The 21,606-nt window shown below is 41.1% G+C and overlaps 1 protein-coding gene across 1 annotated transcript in view; it reads left to right on the forward strand.

The window, feature by feature from the left end:
• The window catches only part of shisa9a (shisa family member 9a), a 325,209-nt gene that overhangs the window by 54,322 nt on the left and 249,281 nt on the right, over positions 1–21,606 (forward strand). The window lies entirely within an intron of this gene.

Raw genomic sequence — 21,606 nt, forward strand, 5'->3', positions numbered from 1 at the left:
TGGGAGAATCTAGAACTAAAGATCACTCTTTAAAAACAAGGGGTTGCTGATTTAAAACAGATGAGGAGAATTTTTTTCTGAGAGTCGTGAGTCTTTGGAACTCTGTTCCTCAAAAGGCAGTGGAAGCAGAGCCTTTGAATATTTTTAAGGCAGAGGTAGATAGATCCTTAATATCCTTAATAAGCAAGGGGGTGAAAGGTTATCAGGGGTAGGCAGGAATGTGGGGTTGGGGTTACATTCAGATCAGCCATGATCTTATTGAATGGTGGAGCAGGCTTGAGGGGCCGAGTGGCCTACTCCTGCTCCTAATTTGTATGTTTGTATGTTCATATGTAGGAGATATAGGGACGGCTGATTCAAAGCTTGGTGAAGGAAGTAGCCTTTAAAGGGGAAGGGGGAGAGGTGGAGGTGTTAAGTGTGGAGCAGTTTGAGGAATAGGAGAGTTAAGAGTAGCATGGGGTGGTTGCCGGGCTAGATGAGGCATTTAAAAATGGGGAAGAGTATTTGGTTAAGGGAATAAAAGTCAGTGTGGCTGAGGCAGCTGTTGTTATGGAGGCGGAAGTAGGTGGTCTTTGCGATGAGGAGCTCCTGTGATAGGAAGCTCAGCTTGGCATTGAATCGGGCACTAGGATTGCAGATAGTCTATTTCAATCTGATACAATGGTGGGGAACGGAGATGGGATTTGTGATGAGGGTTTGGAGGTTGTGGCTGGGGCTGAAGGTGACGGCTTCAGTCTTCCAAATGTACCAGTGGCAGAAATTGTGGCCCATGCAAGACTGAATATTGGGCAAAGAGAGTCTGACAAATCAAAGGCAGCGGCGATATTGAGAGAGGTGGTGGACGCAGGGCTGGGTATCATCAGCCGACAAAAATGAGTTGACTCCATGTCTTCAGATGGCGTCACTACGGAACAGTGTGTCTTTGTGGAAACAGAGGGATCAAAGCATAAATGCTTGGAGCTTCTAGAGGTAGTAGTGTAGGTGTGAGAAGAGAAGCCATTGCTGTAGATTCTTTGGCTACAATGGGATGTACACGAGTTAAGTACAAGACTTAAGTATCACAGTATTTTTACAGTGCAGAAGGATGACCATTGAGTTGGTCCACAGGTTTTGTAGGTGTTGTCCTGGTCACCATCAAGACTATGGCACACTATCCCTCCCTATCTTTGCAGCCATTGTAATGTAAATCACACCATCTTCTTGCAAAACCTTTATTCAGTTCAGTTACAGAGATGTAAGTAGTGACTTTGGTTAGGGCTGGAGACCTGATTGGTGAGATTCAAACACAGTCAAATGCAAGTGGGACATTCAAAAACTTCAGAGAGGAAACAGATAGGCCAGTAGTTTGGAGTGGGGTGAGGGTTGTTTTTTATTTGTTCATGGGATGTGGGCGTCACTGTTTAGGCCAGCATTCATTGTCCATCCCTAATTCAGAGGGCATTTTTAAGAGTCAGTCACATTGCCATGGAGTCACATGTAGGCCAGACCAGGTAAGCAGGGCAGGTTTCCTTCTCTAAAAGACATGAGTGAACCAGATGTGTTTTTATAACAATCAGCATCATTAAACCTTTAATTCCAGATTTATATTGATTTTTATTCCATCTGCCATGGTGGGATATAGACCCAGGTCCCTGGACCATTACCCTGGCTCTCTGGAATACTAGTCCAGTGACAATACTACCGTGCCACTGCCTCCCCTAATGATGCTAGGTAAAGGGATGACTACAAGGTGGTGTGGTGGTATGGCAAGCAGCGTACTGGACTGACAGTACTCACTGTGTCCATTTCGTTCCTGAGAAATTAAATGTTTAGGTCCACGTTTCTTTCTGGAAAAGTCAACCAGCTGATCCAATTTTTTACATTGTAGAACCATCGTGAGCTCAATTCAGAGTTAAAGGATTATTCCTGCACTTCTTGAACATTCTAATCCTGGGCTGTTTTTGTACCTCTGAACCTTATTATGAGGGTAAATGCTTTGATCTATTCATATAACTGTATAATTTTACTTTGAAATAGATATTTAGTGATCAGTCAGGATTTTGTCTCTTTTTAAGCGCCACTGAGATTTTAACAGCTGCTACTGAATCGGATCTGGACAGAATGTACTCGCAATCTTTGGAATGTAAAAATTGTTAGACAAAAGGAACCATGGTATACTACATTTAACAAATGTCCAATCTCTCATTATTCATACTGTATCTTAACATGTTAATGTCTGAAAGAAATCTGTCTCATTTTCAGCTGACACTATCCGATTCCAAAGTTCCCTGGGGAACCTGTTCCGTAGATTTACCACTTGCTGACTGAAATGATGTTTCTGCAGATTGTTTTTAAATTTAACCCTCTTCAAGCACAGACCATGTCCTGTACTTCTACTCTGAAGTGAAACAGTTTGCTGGCATTATCTAAACCCTTTAGAAGTAATAAAGCAATAGAGCAATCGTATCAGCCCTCAATCTCCTCTTCATTTCATTGTGAAAATGACCGATTGACATATTTATAATCATGTCATGCTATAATTCAACCTCACTCATGCTGGTTGTGCTCTTGTATATCCCTACAATAGGTAAAATATCCTTTCTGGCCTATGACAGGATTCTAAGTTCAGTCACATAAATACTTACAAAGTCTTACCTTGCTATTTCAGCTCAAGATTGACTTTTAAATACATCCCATTAATTGAATTGCTTTCCTAATGTCCATATTCTCATAGCTTCCATCTATTGTCAATCAGCCCCCCCCACCACCTCTCCCCCCACCACCCAGAACAATTTCATTGTCTACACACATCATTTTCTTTCTCTTTATAATAACCCCTTCCTGGATTTTTTTTTTAAGTGCGTAATGGTTTTAAATGGAGCAGGGCACCACAGGTGGATGGGAGGGTGTGATGGAATAGATTGATAGTTGCAGAAATGCTTTGTTGAATGGAGGGCCTTGGGCAGGAGTGTTGAAAAGTTGTGAACCATTTACATATGCATTGTAAAATATTTCTCCAACCCTGCTTTCTTTATTTTCGATACCGAAATTTCCGGAGAAACTGTATCAAAAGCCTTACTCAAATCCAAGCATTCCACGTACACAGTCTTCACCATATCAAGCTCCTCTGTAACCCACTGAAAGAAAACAGTCAACTACATTGGCCAGGGCTCCCTTCATGAACCCATATTGTCTATCTCATGATTTTATTTCTATTCAGAGCTCAAGATCTTATTTTTAAGAAGGGTTTCCATACCTTTCTCCACAATGGATGTTAAACTCACGGGTCTGTTGTTTACTTGGCCACATTTGCTACCTTTTTAACAAATAGCATCTGACTTCTCTCCAGGCACCTCTCCAGTACTCAGCAATTTCTGGAAGGTTTGTGCCAGAGTTTCTCTAATTTCCTCCCTTGGTTTCTTAAGGATCCTTAGATACATCTTATCTGGCGCCTGAGATTTGTTTGCCTTATGTTTTCACAGCTGTTCAGCAAGCACGCTGGTAGTCATGTGAATAGTATCACAATTTACCTCTCCAACACCTTTTAACTCACTTTCCAGATTAGAGAAGTTGCCAGTCTTCACCTTGGTAAAAACTGATGCAAGAAACTTACTTTGCTGCTTTTTGTGTGGCATCAGCTGTCATGTTCTCACCTGATCCCACTTCCAGTGTCCCAGCTTCATCCCTAGAACCGTAGAACACTACAGCACAGAAAACAGGCCATTCAGCCCTTCTAGTCTGTGCTGAAATATTATTCCGCTAGTCCCTGTTTTTCTTTTTACCTGAATATATCTATAAGACATTTTATTATTACCGTTTGCCTTTCTTCTCTCATTCAACTTGAAAATCTTTATTTTGATGCCTTTTGTTTTACAGACTTTGGTATTGAATCCATTTTAATTCTGTGCTGTTTTTCTTAAGCAACAGTGAGGCAACAACTTGATTTTAAAATTCTCATCCTGGGTTTTCAAATGCTTCCATGGCCTTGTCCTTTCCTTATCTCTAATCTCCTCCAGCTTTGTTACTTCTGAGGTACCTGCACTGCTACCATTGTGGCCCCTTGTGCCTCCAGCTGCCCAGGATCTAAGCTTTGGAAGTCAACCCCTAAACCTCCACCTCTCTCTTTCCTCCTTGAAGGAGCGCCTTAACTTTGAACGAGTTTTTATTGGCCATCTACCTTTGCTTCTGTGAAGTGCCTTAGGGTATTTTATGATTTTAAAGGTGCTATATAAATACAAGTTGTTGTTGTTGCTTATGGTTTTAAATGTCATGTTTCTTTTTGAGTTGCTTGGAATCCCTTTTCAATCAGGCAGAAATGCCTTTAAGCTGTACCTTTGCCTCGCATGGGTACATATTGCTTTGTTGCATTCAGAAGTACCTTCCTGAAGCTCACTCCCCTGTCCATATTTAAACTGCCAGACTCACTGAAGAAATAATTCTCAAGCGCGTACATTTCCTGTCCTCCTAAAGTTGAGCAATTTATTTGGGGTTTTTTTTTATAACTTCTGCAATCCTCGTAATGTCAAATGTGAGCTTGCAATGTCAAGTTTGATCATGTTATGATCACTGGTACTTAGTCTCACCCAAAATTTTATTGTAATCAGTTCCAAGGTATGGTGGCCCTTTTGCAAACTGAGTTGTGAAACGGTCTTGCTTTAAATTCTAGAATCCCCTTTCCTGCCTTGTCAGTAAAGATATTGAAGTCCTGGTCAAGTTGGTCCCTTTCTAGACACCTTCCTTATCTTGTCCCGCTGTTCCAGATCAAAGGTTTCACCCTAGCCTGTGAATTCTGTCGTATATCCCCTGTAGGAATAGTTTTACACACCAAAAACCAGAGTATGTGCTGTAAAATTCTTAACGTTTAATGCAGTGTAAAGTATTGAACTGTCAACCTGTATTACAATATAGTGAGGAGGTGCGTTGGAATGGATGAACTGCTGTCTTTGGGTACCATAGTAACCAGTAAACCTTATGCATCTGTTTAACATCTGTGGTCAAATGAAGTGATAAATAAAACCTCAACTCTTTCATTCGAAGGTAATATCTAGGACACCAACCTTTAGAATTGCAATACCAAATCAGAAAGGATTCCATTGAAATGTGATCATATATCTCAGTGAGCTGAATGAATTCTCTTGGAATACTTTATAATGTGTGTAACAAGAATGATTTCTTCACTTTATTTGAAAAGGGCAGAGAGCAAGATTTTGGAGGAAACCAGGTACATGACAGTAAAGCATTGGTAAAGCACTTGCTAGTGAGTCATAAGCATTAATGTCTAAAGGAAGGGAGGGACGTAGTGAGTAACTACACGTAAGATAAAAACAAAAAAACTGCGGATGCTGGAAATCCAAAACAAAAACAGAATTACCTGGAAAAACTCAGCAGGTCTGGCAGCATCAGCGGAGAAGAAAAGAGTTGACGTTTCGAGTCCTCATGACCCTTTGACCGAACCTGTTCAGTCGAAGGGTCATGAGGACTCAGAACTACACGTAAGAATCAATAATGTCTTTCTGCATTGCGAAAAGGACATTGATGCCTTTTGGAAATCTGAGTATACTCCATCTACTGGTTCCCCTTTTGTGTACCTTGTTCGTTACATCCTTAAAAAAAAACCCAATAAATTTGTCAAGCATAATTTCCCTTTTGTAAACCGTGTTGACTTTGTTACATTGATTTTCTCAGTACATTATTAAGACTCCTTCAATAATAGATTCCAGCATTTTCCTGACAACTGATATCAAACTAACTGGCCTGTAGTTTCCTATTTTCTCTCTCTCTCCTTTTTTACTTAACAGTGCAACGTTTGCTAACTTCCAGTTTGCACCGACCATTCCTAAATCTAGGGAATTTTAAAGAAGCATAACCACTGCATCCACTATCTTTGCAGCTACCTCATTGGGAACCCCCAAATATAGACTGTCAGGTACTAGGGATTTTCTGGCTTTTAGTCCCTTCAGTTTTTCTAATGCTTTTCCCTGCTGATATGAATGACCTTAAGTTCATCACTCTTAGTGGACCCTTGGTTTGGTATTATTTCTGCTATGTAATTTGTGTCTTTTGCTGTGAAGACAGATACAAAATACCAGTTCAACATCTCCGGCATTTCTTCTCCATTCTCCATGATAAATTCTCTGGTCTCTGTGTTGAAGGGACCAACTGTTACTTTAGCTACTCTTCTCCTTTTTATATACTTGTAAAAGCTCTTAAAATCTGTTTTTATATTCCTGGCTAGTTTAGGCTAATTTTTCCCCCTTTTTATCAACTTATTGGTTGCTCTTTGCTAGTTTCTAAAACTCTCACAATATTCGGGCTTACTACAGTTCTTCACAATATTATAAAACCTCAGCTTTTGATCTATCCCTGACTCCCCTCGTAAGCCACGATCTTTATCGCTGACTTATTGGAAGGTATTTTTATGAACATTTTGAATTGTTTCTTTAAATGTTTCCTACTGCTTATTTACCACCATAGCTTTCAGTTTATTTATCCAAATGACTTTAGCCAGCTTCCCCCCATACCTCTGTTTAAATTGAAGATTCTTATTTTCGACTTGAATATGTCACTTTCTAACTTAATGTGGAATTCAGTTATCTTATGATCACTCTTTCCCAGAGGTTCTTTTACCATGAGATTACTAATTAACCCTGTCTCATTGCAGAATATTAGATCTGTTCAGGAAAGATGGGGAAAGAAGCAAAGGGGGGAGAGTGGCAGTATTGATTTAAGGAGAGCACGGCAGTGCTGGAGAGAGAGGATGTCCCAGAAGAGTCAAGGGCAGAATCTATTTGGCTAGAGCTAAGGAACAAAAAGATGCAATTACATTGCTTGGTTTGGTTCATGGGCCACCAACTAATGGTAAGGACATAGAGGAACAAATTTGCAAGGAAATTATAGAGAGGTGCAAAAAATATAAAGTAGTTATAATAGGGGACTTGGATTATCCAAATATAGACTGGGATAGTAGTAGTGCAAAGGGCAGAGAGGTGAGCACACTTGATGCTGAAATTGGGTGCATCAAAGGCATCCTGCGAGATAATGACTACCCTGATCAGATCATTTCACGCTGTATATCAAGCAAACTCATGAATGGGCCTAGGCTGTCACTTTTAGCCCTAAAAAGTGCCCAGTCTACCTCCGATTACCCTGGAAGGGCAAGGCATCTCAAAAATTTGAGCAACAGGGTGAAGCTAACTCAGTGGAATTCACTATTAACAGGATGTTGTCATCAAACCAAAAAGATGTTCTGCCTATCACACGAATGAGTAATGTGGTATAAGAATTTCAGTGCCTGTGTGATGCTGGATATGTAGATCATACTTCCCAAAGACTGGCGATTGTATCAAACAGCAAGTCCCAGCCGCTATTCGCAACAGGCAGGGTACAGACCATACCCAACCAGCCCATGCTTGCAAAACTCAAAACACAGCATCCAAACATTAGATGTGATCCCACAATTGGACAACAATTGCTAAATTATCCTCAGTGTGCTAAGAATTACGCTGGCAACCAATTTAAGATTTTGTCAGTTGGACTCGTATGGCACATTTGCATGTACTGGAAGCTACATATATGAATACACAGGATCCTGTTCTTTGCAGACAGAAAGAACACGTACACCACACTCGCCTGTTTCAGCCATTGGCTGGTTCATTCCCCAGGACAATGTCTTGACCAATCAGTGCAAGACTGTATGGTTTAAATTTCAGACAATGCTTGGCAGTTAATTATTAGTCACCATCACTGTTGTATTCTCCATGGCAACACCTTTACCAATCAGAGTCTACTTGCTGACTAATTAGCACTCTCCGCTCATATAGTATAAATTTGTTGTTTCCTCTGACATTGGCATTTTCTTGAGAACTGTTCCAATGAATGCAAGACGGAAAGCTTTGACAAAAAACTCCCTTTTCAGCAATTTAGCTAACTTGTTTGAGTTTTTTGAAGAGGTAACAGAGAGGGTTGATGAGGGCAGTGCTGTTAATGTGATGTACATGGACTTCCAAAAAGCATTTGATGCAGTGCCGCACAACAGACTTGTGAGCAAAGTCACGGAATAAAAGGAACAGTAGCAACATGGATATGAAATTGGATGAGTGACAGGAAACAGAGAGTAGTGGTAAATGGAGATCTTTCAGGATGGAGGAAGCTTTGTAGTGGAGCTCCCCAGGGGCCGGTATTGGGACCCTTGCTCTTCCTGATATGTGTTAATGACCTAGACCTTGGTGTACAGGGCCCAACTTCAAAATTTGCACATTTGAAACCGGAAGCTTTGTGAACTGTGAGGAGGACAGTGTAAAACTTCAAAAGGATGTAGTCAGGTTGGTGGAATGGACAGACAAGTGACAGATGAAGTTTAATGTGGCGAAATGTGAATTGTGAAAGAGGAACATATCTTTTTATTTCTGTTGGACTGTTGTAAAGAATGTATCTTTTTATTTTCTGTTGGACTGGGGATTAAAATTACAATGACTGCAGTTTGAAAGACATGTCCACTGGAACAGGATGAGAGAGACATATAATGTTGCAGTCCTGGAATGGAGTGTGCCATGAAAGACAAGATGGTGCTGGAAAGGAGTCCTGGACCAAGGGAGCTGCCTGGCAACAATGTTTTAATTGGCTCCTGACCAGGTGACTAGGTTTTGTGTGAGGGCAGTGCAGGAGAATAGCTCCCTAAAAGGAACAAAATCTAAAACCTCTTTCTTCAGTGTGTGGAAGATTCCAGTAATTCCACAATAATAGCTAGCTGGCTGTTTCTCCTTTTATCTCTATAACTTGCTCTCTCTCTGAAACCCCCTGTCAAGAGGCAAAGGGGAAAATCACCGTTAGAGACATTGAAAGGCAAGTGCTCAACCAGTCAACTAAATACTGCAAGTGCTGGAAGACGACCTCGTGTCATCAACAAGAACTGAAAGGAACTTGGAAGACATCAATCCAAATCAACCCATCGAAGCCTGTACTATGGAATTGGGGCTATTGAACTGTTTTATCCCACCCTTAAAATGCATGTGGGATACAGTTTAAGTTATAGTGTTAGAGATTAGCAGTTTGTATTGCTTTCTTTTGCCAGTGGTTAAAGACAGTTTGTTCAATAAACAGTTGTTTACTTATTAAGTTTACAAACCTGGTGCTCGTATTCTGTTAACCTAAATTATACAGTTGGGTAGAATTGGGGCAATCTGGTGGTTTGGTCAAACTTTTCACATTTGACCACAGCTCGGGGAACAGTGGAGTTTAATATTACAGCGCACTGTCCCCAGTGAGGTGTGACAGCAATGATTCATTTTGGTAGGAAGAACATGGAGAGACAATATAAAATAAAGGTACAATTCTAAAGGGGGTGCAGGAGCAGAGGGACCTTGGCGTATATGTGCATAAGTCATTAAACGTGGCAGAGAGCGGTTAATAAAACATACAGTATCCTGGGCTTTAATAATAGGGGCATAGAATACAAGAGCAAGGAGGTTATGTTGAAATTTTATAAGACATTAGTGTGGCCTCAATTGGAGTGTTGTGTCCATTTCTAAGTGCTGCATTTTAGGAAAGATGTGAAGACATTGAGGAGAGTGCAGAAATGATTTATGAGAATGGTTCAAGGAACTTCAGTTACAAAGATAGAGTGGAGAAGTTGGGACTGTTTCCCTTGGAGCAGCGAACATTGAGAAGAGATTTGTTGGAGGTATCCAAGATCATGAGGGGTCTGGACAGAGTAGAGAGAAACTGTCCCCGCTCATGAAATGACCGAGAATGAGAGGGCACATATTTAAAGTAATCGGCAAAAAGAAGTACAAGTGACATGAGAAAAAAACCATTTGCACGCAGCAAGTGGTCAAGGTCTGGAATGCAGTGCCTGAGAGTGGAGGAGGCAAGTTCAGCTGAGGCATTCAAAAGGGAATTGGATTGTTATCTGAAACGGAAGAATGTGTAGGGTTACAGGGAGAAGCAGGAGAATGGTACGAAGTGAATTGCTCATTAGGAGAGCCGGTACAAACACGATGGGCTGAATAGCCTCCTTCTGTGCCCTAACAATTCCGTGATCGAAAAAGAGCTTTGAACCTAATCTGTTCCATAATGTATTAATCCAGGAAACTGTTGTTGAAGCATTCCACAAACTCATCTTCCACACTACCTTTGCCAGTTTGATTTCTCCAGTCCATATGAAGAATAAAGGCCCCATAATTATTACATTATCTTTGTTACCATCTCCAATTATTTATTTCTTAATGCTCTGCCCAAGGGTATAACTCCAGTTATGGGTCTATAAGCTATTTCCACTGATTTTTTGCTGACCCTTGTTATTTCTGATCTCCAACCATATCAATTCAACTGGAAAAACTCAGCAGGTCCGGCAGCATCGGCGGAGAAGAAAAGAGTTGACGTTTCGAGTCCTCATGACCCTTCGACAGAACTGTCGAAGGGCCGTGAGGACTCGAAACGTCAACTCTTATCTTCTCCGCCGATGCTGCCAGACCTGCTGAGTTTTTCCAGGTAATTCTGTTTTTGTTTTTGTTTTGGATTTCCAGCATCCGCAGTTTTTTTGTTTTTATATCAGTTCAACTTCCTGGCCCCCTGAGCCAATATCCTTGCTTAATAGGATATGTATACCCACATATTTCTGGTATCATCCTTTCTCTGCACCTTCACCAGAGCCTCAATATTCTTTTTGTAGTATGGTGACCAGAACTGCATGTGGTAATAAGTGTGGTCTAAGCAAAGTTCAACACAAAGTTCAACACAGAGTTCAACACAACTTCCCTTTTTAACTCTAACCCTCTAGAAATAAAGCCTGGTGCTCGGTTTGCTTTTTTATGGCCTTGCTCACCTGTGGCCCAATTTTTAATGATTGGTGTATTATATGTTCTACAAGATCCCTTTGTTCATCTACCCCGCCTAGACTTGCACCTTCCAGTTATAAAGTGACTTCCCTGTTCTTTCTACCGAAATATACTACCTCACATTTACCAGTGTTGAACTTCATTTGCCAATTATTTGCCCATTCTGCAAGTTTATTAATGTCCTGTTGTAATTTGTCGCGGTCCTCCTCAGTATTGGCTATCCCTGCAATTTGGTGTCATCCACAAATTTAGCAATTGTGTTTTTGATTCCAAATTATTAATGTAAATTGTGAGCAGCAGTGGTCCCAGTGCTACCCTTGTGCAACACCATTTCCCAACTTCTGCCTCTCTGAATAACTACCCTTTATTCCCAAACTAGCAATCTATTTATAGCTATTTATCCTTGCTCCACATTCTCTCGTCTTATTCATTAGCCAATTATTGAAGCTTTTTTGTAAATCTAGGCAAATGACACCTTCTACATCATCACTGAGGGGCCAGTTAGCTCGGTTGGCTAGACGGTTAGCTTGTGGGTTATTAAAGATGTGTTGTGATGCTTCTGCCTCTGCGATCTCTTCCATAGCTTCTTTTATAATGCAATCCATCGGACCTGGGGTTTTACCCTCTTTGAGTTTGTTTAGTTTACTCAATACATCCCCCCCTTTATATTTTAAGTGCACATATCTCATTAATCATTTCATCATTCAATGTCATGTCTTTTCTAGTTCCGTTGTAAATGCTGAAGCAAAATAATTATTTAATATTTCTGCCACTGCTCTATCGTTACCTGTGATATTATCCTGCCTATCTCTTAATGGTCCTATTCTCATCACAGTTTCCCTTTTTTTTAATTGATGTGCTTGTAACATATTTTGCTGCTTTGTTTTATGTTCCTTGATGATTAATGTCTTAGTTCCCTTTGCCTTCCTAATTATTTTTTTGATTTCTCTCCTAATCTTTGTATTCTCTTTCAACCTGCTGTCTATGTACTTAATCTCTGCCTCTTTCTTAACCCTCAGTTGTTCTCATGTCTTTTATTAATCTGTAGAGTCTCGCTCGTGTTAATTTGTTCTTTCCTTTTAGCGGAATATATTTTTCCTGCACTCTGTTGAACGTATTTTTTAATGTTTCTCACTGTTGTTTGCCAATATTATTGCTCATTTTAATTTCCCAAGTTCTATTGTCAGCCCCTCAAAATCAACTTTTCTCCAATCTATTAACCTTTCTCTATCATCATCTTAAAGCAGATTATATTATGGTCACTATTGTCAAGTTGTTCTGATATTTTTATTTTTCTTATCTGTTCAGATTCATCCCCTATTATTAGTTTCAATAGCGAATCTCCCTTGTTGCACTTGTATACTGGGTTAGAAAGGAATCCTGTACACATTGCAGGAACTTCATTCCCTTATCCCCTTTATCCACCTCTTCTGTCCAATTAATATCAGACCAATTGAGAGCCTCCAGCGTTATTATTTCTGTTTTTTTTTTACTCAGTTCCCTAATTTATTTGACATTTCTTCCTCCACCTCCCTTTCACACATTAGTGTGATTGGTCCTTTATCATCTTTTATCTCCCTAGGGATTATATTTTGGTTTGTTGATAGCTACATTCTTTTTGTTGACTGCCATTGTGTTATCCTGAATAATCACAGCTGCTACATCTCCCTTTTTACCTCTCTATCTTTTGTAAAAATGTTACCCCTGCAATGTTTAGTTCCGATTTTTCTGTAGCCCATGATCCAATAATCCCTACCATGTTTGCTCTTCCCAATGCACGATTGCCTCCAACTCCCCTATTTTATTCTGAACTCCATGTGCAATGTTGTACACTTTAACTAATTTTTAATAGGATTTACTCTCACTTTATGTTTAACCATCCTTTTAGATGCCTGATTTATAATTCTGTTTACTCCTTTGCCATCAATGTCCTCTTTACTTTATTCTTTCCTATGTTTTCAAAGAACAAAGAACAAAGAAAAGTATAGCCCAGGAACAGGCCCTTCGGCCCTCCAAGCCTGCGCCGATCATATTGCCCGTCACCTAAAACATTTTGCACTTCCGGGGTCCGTATCCCTCTATTCCATCCTATTCATGTATTTGTCAAGCTGCCTCTTAAACACCACTATCGTACCTGCTTCCACCACCTCCTCTGGCAGCGAATTCCAGACACTCACTACCCTCTGTGTAAAAAATCTTGCCCCGCACATCTTCTTTATAGTTTTCTTCTCTCACCTTAAATCTATGTTCCCTAGTAACTGACTCTTCCACCTTGGGAAAAAGCTTCTGTCTATCTACTCTGTCCATGCCACTCATAATTTTGTAAACTTCTATCAAGTCGCCCCTCAATCTCCGTCGCTCTAGTGAGAACAATCCGAGTTTCTCCAACCTCTCCTCATAGCTAATAACCTTCAGGCCAGGCAGCATCCTGGTAAACCTCCTCTGCACTCTCTCCCACACCTCCATATCCTTCTGGTAATTGCATGCCTTGGCTTGTTTAAATTTAGGCTGTTTACGTATCTTGTATATCCTTTCCCTCATCTTCCCTGTCATTTTATCACCCCCTTACTTACCCTTTAAACTCAGACACAGGCCCCATCCTGTTTCAGGGGGATCCTATCCAATCAGTTCTGCTCCTTCCTATTCCAGAACTGGTGCCTGTGTCCCATGAAAAGGAATCCCTCTTACTTACACCAGCCCTTTAGCCACCTGCTAATTCCCCTGATCTGCCTGCTGCTTTGGCAATTTGCCTGTGGCTTTGAGAATCATTACCATTGAGGTTTTGCTTTATAATTTAGAGCCTAACCCTTGATAGTCTTTCATCAGGGCATCCTCCTTGTCCCAACACAGACCAACAGAAAGATTGAACACCTCCTTTTGCAAGCTCCTCTCCAGCCGCTGTGAGATATCCCTTTCCCTGGCATCTGGTGGGCAACATAACCATTGGGCTTCTCGTTCTTAGCTGCAGAGAATGTTATCTATCCACCTAATTATAGATAAAAGCGGATGCTGGAAACCTGAAACAAAAACAGAAAATGCTGGAAAAACTCAGCAGGTCTAAAAGAGCTCTGAAGAAGAGTCACACGGACTCGAAACGTTAACTCCTGTCTCTCTCCACAGACGCTTTTAGACCTGCTGAGCTTTTCCAGCATTTTCTGTTTTTGCACCTGATTATAGAGTTCCTTACAAGTATCATATTTCTATCCTGCTCTTGCCACCCCCACCCCAGTCTGAACAGCCTCTGACCATAGCACCTTCAACTTTGGAATACCCTCCCTAAACTCTTGTCCTCTCTTTTCTCCTTTAAGTCTCTCCTTAAAGCCTACCCCCTCCGACAAAACCCTTGGCCTCCTGTCCTAATACCTGTTTATGTGGTTGGGTGTCAAATTTTGTCTGTGCTCCTGTGAAATATGTTGGGCCATTTTTTCAACAATGTTAAGGGCACAACATAAATGCAAGTTGTTGTTGTTGAGCTTGCTCCTAATATAAAATCACTAGTGTTAATCGGTCCAAGCACAATGGGAGAAAGGTTAGGATAAGGGGAGGAATTTTGGATGCAAATGCATATCGCATGGCAGCTGGTTGATTTAGAGAACCTGTGTTTCTTTGCAACCCTCGTTGTTTGCAGGAGGTTGACTTTTTCAGTGACTGGAGACCAAGAGAGCAGAAGACGAGGAGGGTGTAAGGCTACTTTTAAAAGACAGGATAGATCATTTTTTTAAAAAAATTCTGAACTTTGACACCAGGCGCTGGCTTGCAGTGCCCATTTGTAAAGTGTGCTGAAGAAGTCCGGCGATAATATGGGGTTCGGTCTTCAATGAAGTAAAGAGCACTGTAAAGTAGTAATAAAAATGTCACTCAGCTCATCATGCCCTTTAGCTGCATGTTCTGGATATAAACATACCGTTGTGGCGTAGAGAAGATTGTACTTGTGAGGTAGGCAAAAACCAGGGGTTATAAATATGGATAGTCACTAATAAACCCATTAACAAATTCAGGTGAAGCCTCTTGACTCAGTGCTTCAAAGAGCTTGCTACCATATAGGACAATTGAAGTAAATAGCTTAGATTGCTTTAAGGGGAGACTAGGTAAGTCCTTGGGAGAGATAAAGGAATAGAAGCTGCTAAGGTTTGAAAAAGTGGGGTGGGAGGAGGCTTGTTTGCAGCACAAATGCTGGCATAGAGCAGTTGGGCCGAATGGCCAGCTTCGGTGCTGTCAATTCTATGTACTTTGGCTTTTGCCGCTCTGTTTGGTCCCTACCCCTTGCTATTGGGAGTCTAAAGCTATTAGGCTCTTTTTGTTTGCTATATTTTTTTCCTGATTTTGCGTTAATTTGTTCCTCAAGGGCTTAAGTATTTGGGATTGGAGCATTTGTCCAGTTTTTGTGATCCACATCCACACTAGGTGGACCTGTTTCCCTCCTGAACCATGGCCAACACCAGTCATGGACAAGTCCACGGTGACATATAAGAAATAAGGCATAAGGGGTCCTGCAAATGGCACCAATAATATAAATTGCCGAGTGTGAAATGGGACTGCTTCATGCAGATTCCTGAAAAATCAGGTGAGCAATGATAGAAAAAATGAGCAACTGTAACAGAGCAAATAAAATGTGAAGGCAAATGGAATTTGAAAGCAGGTGCTGGGCAGAAAAAAGATGGAGCAAAGGGGGAGAAGTTGAGAACAGAAAATGATGAGATGCTGGAGACGATTGACAGAAAACTGAAGTAATTTGTGAAGTCGGCTGTCAGCAAACCTCGAGAAGATATCAAGCTACTAGGATCGAGAACGAGAGGGCACAGATCTAAAGTGATTTGCAAAAGAAGCAAGTGTGATGTGAGAAAAAGCTTTCTATACACGGCGAGTGGTTCGAGTCTGGAATGCGCTGCCTGGAAGTGTGGTGGAGGCAGGTTCAATCGAGGCATTCAAGGGGACGTTAGGTGATTATTTGAATCGGAACAATGAGCAGGGGTATGGGGAAAAGGCAGGAGAATGGCGCTAGGTCATAATGCTCACTTGGAGAGCCCGTGCAGACACGATGGGCCGAATGGCCTCCTTCTGTGCCATTAAAATTCTGTGACGCTGATATTAAACTGACATAAATTATTATATATTACCATCGAAGCAATGGCATTTAGGATTCCTCTGTGAACAGCAGCGCTGTGAGTATAGGGTGCATTCAGGAATATTTTTAAAAACATTAAAAACCCTGCGTGTAAATGCATAGGATATAAAAAGGAGCCAAAGATTTTTTTAAAAGGAAGGAAGAGGTTGATTTATTCTGCATGTTATATTGCTGGAAATTGACTGAAAATGGGAGGATACAATGATTGTTGAAATGTGTAATGATGCCATTAACTACATCTGTTGGTGAGTCACACCAAGTTTTCAAATAGATCACAGAATCACAGAGTCGTTACAGTGCAAAGGAGGCCATTTGACCCATCGAGTCTGCACTGGCTTGCTGAAAGAACATCCCACCCAGTCCCACTCCCCTGCCTTATCCCCGTAACCTTGCACATTCTCTCTTTCCAGGTACCAATCCAATCCCCTTTTGAATACCTCGATCGAACCTGCCTCCACCACCCTTTCAGGAAGTTCATTCCAGACTCCAACCACCTTCTGGGTGAAAAAAATTTCCTCACATCACATTTACTCCTTTTGCCTATTATTTTGAAACTGTGCCTTCTAGCTCTTGATGTTCTCTTGAGAGGGAACAATTTCTCACTATTTACCCTGTCCATACCCCTCAGGATCTTGAATACCTCCATCAACTCTCCTCTCAGCCTTCTTTTCTCCAAGGAAAACAGTCCCAATCTCTCCAAACTTCCCTCATGGCTACAGTTCTTCATCCCTGGAATCATTCTTGTAAATCTCCTCTGTACTGTCTCCAATGCCTTCACATCCTTCCTCAGGTATGGTTCCCAGAACTGGACGCATTCTCCAGATGAGGTCTAATTAATGTCTTACACAAGTTTAACATAACCTCCTTACTCTTGTACTCAAGGCCCCTATTAATAAAACCTAGGATACCTTATGCTTTATTAACTGCTCTCTCAACAGGCCCAAGCACCTTCAGTGATTTATGTACATATACAACGAGGTCCCTTTGTTCCTGCACCTCCTTTAGAGTTTCTCCCTTTATTTTATACTGTCTCTCCATATTCTTCCTGTAAAAATTAATCACCTCACACTTCTCTGCATTGAACTTCATCTGGCATTTGTCTGCCCAATCCACCAACATGTTCATCCTCATCACAGTTGACAATATTTCTAATCTTCGTATTATCCCCAAATTTTGAAATCATGTCCTGCACACCACAGTCTAGATCATTAATACATATATCAAGAAGAGCAAGGGTCCTAACACTGACCCCTGGGGAAATCCACTACAAACCTTCCTCCAATCTGAAAAACAACCATTTATCACTGCTCTCTGTTTCCTCTCACTCAGCCAATTTCTTATCCAAGTGCCTACTTTCCCTTTTATTCCATGAGCTACAATTTTGCCCACAAGTTTATTTTGTGGCACTGTATCAAATGCCTTTTGAAAATCCACATACGCCACATCAACAGTACTGCCCTTATCAACCTTTTTTGTTACCTCCTTGAAGTGTTTTGTCACTTCTTAACAATTAAGAATACACACACAGCTATCTGCTTCTGAACCCCAGCTTCCTATATGAAAAACTGAAGGTTCCTTTCTTCCTTATTCTCCATCAGAGGGCAAACATCCGGGACTTTGCACACCCTGCTGGCAGGTTTTGTATAACAATTCTTTCTAACTAAAATATCCTTTTACAAAAAAAGCATTTAACATTAAACACAAACTCCTCCCCCTTTAGCCAGGAACAAATCAGTCAGATAGTTGGCAGATTCACTTTGGTCTAGAGAGGAGTGTTGGCTTAGGTATCTGTTTGTTTGTTTAGAAATAGGAGGATCTGCTGATCCACTTGTTGCTGTTCAGGTTCAACAGTTGCAGCTACAGGTTTGTCAGTTGAGTCAAGTCGGGTTTCACCAACTGGAGCAGATGTTTCCCAGAAATCTTCTACTGTGACTGAAGATCCCTGGAAATTTGCTTCCTTGGATTTGGCTTCTCTAATCTGTGTGTCTCTTCCGGATTCCACAGGAAGATTCAACATCGTAGGTCAGTGGTCCTCAACACTTGATGATTCTTCCTAGGAGCCACTTTGGTGTCCCATAGTAATTTTGAACCTAAACAGACTGATCCAGATTAAACTCATGAGCTGGTTTACTTGTGTCATGTGACCTTTTCTGATCAAGTTGCCTTGATCCCATCTTTCCTTCCAAACCCGGACACAGTAAATCCATTCTTGTATGCACTTGTCTTCCAAACATCAGCTCAGCAGGAGATACTCCTGTTGTTGCATGTGGAGTGTTCAATACATCAAAAAGTTCTTCAGCTTCAACTTCCAGTCCTCCCCTTCAATATGGACGTTTTGAATGTCTGGACAAAGTGCTCCGCTTCACCATTTGAGGATGGGTGGTAAGGCGAGATGAGAATCTGCTTGATCCCATTGTTTATCAGGAATGTTTGAAATTCACATGATGTGAACCGTGTGCCATTGTCAGACACAATCTGCTCTGGCAATCCAAAAGTAGTGAACACATTCTGGAGAGCATCAATGACCTTTGCTGAAGTAGTCGACTTCATGGGAATAACGAGGCTACTTTGTGTGGGCATCCATGACAATCAGGAACGTGTGTCCAAGAAGTAGTCCGGCAAAGTCCACATGAAGTCTCTGCCATGGGTGGTCAGGCCAAGCCCACGGATGTAATGGGGCAGATGCGGCCGAAGACTTCATTTCTTGGCATGGAAGGCAATCCCTTGACCATGCCTTCGATGTCTTTATCCAAGTGTGGCCATCATACATGTAGACGAGCCAATGCTTTCATTTTGATGATTCCCATGTGACTGAGATGAAGTTCTTCTAACACTCATGTTTGGAATTTTGGAGGAATAACAACTCTAATTCCCCATAACAAGCAACCGCCTTGCAGAGTCAGCTCAAATCTACACATGTGGTAATGTTTAAGCTGTCGTCACTTCTTGAGGTACACACCAATCCTTCTGTGTGTGCAGGTAAATTTTGGAGAGCACAGCATTTCAAGTCAAATTTGATTCACTTTAACGGGTAACATGTCTATCTGGTTCACATTGAAAGCAATGACTTCACTTCAGGTTGTGGAGTTGTGGTGCTTTTCCACGATTCTCAGTAGAGTGAAATGTAATCTCGTACTGGTAAGCAGATAAGATCAGTGCCCACCGTTGTAGGCATGTAGCGGCAAGTGTTGGGGTTTGTAACTTCGAGCTAAGCAACCAGGTCAAAGGCTTGTGGTCTGTAATTAATGTGAATTTACACCCATACAAGTATTGGTGGAACTTCTTGCCTCCATAGATTAGTCCAAGAGCTTCCTTCTCAATGTGTATAATTTTGTTCTGCCTTGGACAGTGTCCATGAGGCGAATGCAATGGGCTTTTCACTGCCATCAGGAAATGTGTGGGAAATGACAGCTCCAACACCATATCCAGATGCATCACAAGCCAGACTGACAGGCAACTTTTCATTGAGTTGGGAGGTTTTTCCCGGTGATAAGCATACACTCTTGGAAACAGATTATACCAGGAAGGCCTTGCAGTATTTAGTCCATGGCCTGCTGGAATAAGGCCGGTGATGATGCGATTCCAAATGGTAGTCTTTATATTGATATAGACCTCTGTGTGTGCTGATGGTTGTATGCTTTTTGGAATCTTCACTCAGCTGCATTTGCAAAGATGCCTGTGATAGGTCAAGCTTTGTGAATAATTCACCTCCATTCAGAGCAGTGAACAGGTCCTCAATTTTTGGTAGCGGGTGCTGATGCACATCCAGGAAAGGATTAATGGTGATTTTATAGTCACCACATATTCTGACAGACCTGTCATCCTTCACTACTGGTTATATTGTAGCTGCCCACTCTGCATAATCAACTTGTTCAATTATCTGAAAATTTTCAAGTCTTTCTAGCTCCTGCTCGATTTTGTCACATTGAGTAGGGAACTGAACATGGTTTGAAGAACCTTGGAGAAGCTTCGGCCTTCACAGCAAGTTTGGCTTCAATGTCTTTAATAACTTCAAGACCTTCTTTGAAGACATCAGTAGGCTTGTCTCAACAAGGTCTGCAACATGGGGTTGCAACGCACTTTGTTTTATTCCAGTCCTTCCTAATTTCTTTTAGCCAGTTTCTGCCCATAAGCAATGGATGATCCCCTTTCACAATGATAAGTGGCAACCTTGCTGTTTTTCCAAGTATATTCACAGGCTCACCAGTGTAGATGCTAAGCTGAAGGACGGTTTTCTCCAATGGACATTTCTTGAAAATTTTCTCCTATGTCTTCTCTGAAGTAATAGAAACAGATGCTCCACTGTCAACCTCCATTTCAACCATTTTACCATTTAAGGCAATGCCAACTTTTAGTCCTTCAACTAGTTTCAGATCAGACTGAATGCAATACAATTGCTCTTCTGCATTGCCACTGTTAAGTTTCACCTTCTGTCTCATCTGGACTTGCATTATTTTTGTATTTTGTTTCCAAGTAATACACCTTTTTAAACTGCCTGTTTATTTTCAAGCGTGACTTGTCTGTGTGCTCCTCGTGATGCCCTTTTCTTAGTGGTACTGCTTTACTGTGACCAGCCCTTTGATCTACATGCATGCTGTATGTGTCCTTTGTTTCCACATTAGCAACAATCAGTGGTTTTCCACATACAGGTGTCTGCATTGTGCTGTATTCCATTACAAAGTAACATGTTTGAAAATGAGTAAACCTTGACTTTACTATTTTAACTTCAGCATTATTAGAATGCATTTTCAAATCTCCAGCTTGTTTCTCTGCCATTTCTATGCTTTGTGCAATCTCGAACGCTTTCTTCAGTGTCAACTCTTGCTCCGCTAACAATCTAAGCTGAATTCTTTCATTTCTTAGACCACGAACCAAGCGATCACGCAGCACTTCTTCCAGGTAACCTTTAAAGTCACAATGTTCGGCTAATTTTCTTAACTCAGCCAGGAACTGGGAAACGGACTCACTCTAATGCTGTTCTCTTCGGTGAAACTAGAATCTCAGCAATAATTGCTGGTCTGGGATCAAAGTGCTTTTTAAAAACGTCCACAAGCTCTTTAAAGCTTTTATCTGCTGGCTTGTCAGGAGCAATGAGATTTTTCAGTAAAGTGAAATTTTTCATTCCGGTGACTGTAAGAAACACTGAGGCCTAATTTTCCTCTTCAATCTCATTCACAATGAAAACCTGTTCCATTTGCTCGATATAAACTACAAAGTCCATAGTCGCTGGATTAAAAGCCTCTAAAGCCCCTAATAATGATGATCCCATCCTGGTCACCATTTGAAGTGCTTTGTCACTTCTTAACAATTAAGAATACATGCACAGCTATCTGCTTCTGAACTCCAACTTACTGTCTGACAAACACAAGGTTCCTTTATTCTTTATTCTCCACCAGTGAGTAATACATCCAGGACTTAGCACACCCTACTGGCAAGCTTTATATAGCAATTCTTTTTAACTAAGATGTCCTTTTACAAAAAAGCATAAATATTAAACACAAACATCATACTCCTCAAAACGCTCCAAGTTAGTTAAACAAGATTTTCCCTTAATGAACCCATGCTGGCTTTCCTTAATTATCCTACACCTGTCTAAGTGACTATTGATTTTGTCCTGAACTATAGTTTCCAGAAGTTTCCCTATCATTGAGGTCAAACTGACTGGCC

The sequence above is a fragment of the Carcharodon carcharias genome, chromosome 15 (genome assembly GCF_017639515.1).
Source record: "Carcharodon carcharias isolate sCarCar2 chromosome 15, sCarCar2.pri, whole genome shotgun sequence".
Taxonomy (NCBI): Eukaryota; Metazoa; Chordata; class Chondrichthyes; order Lamniformes; family Lamnidae; genus Carcharodon; species Carcharodon carcharias.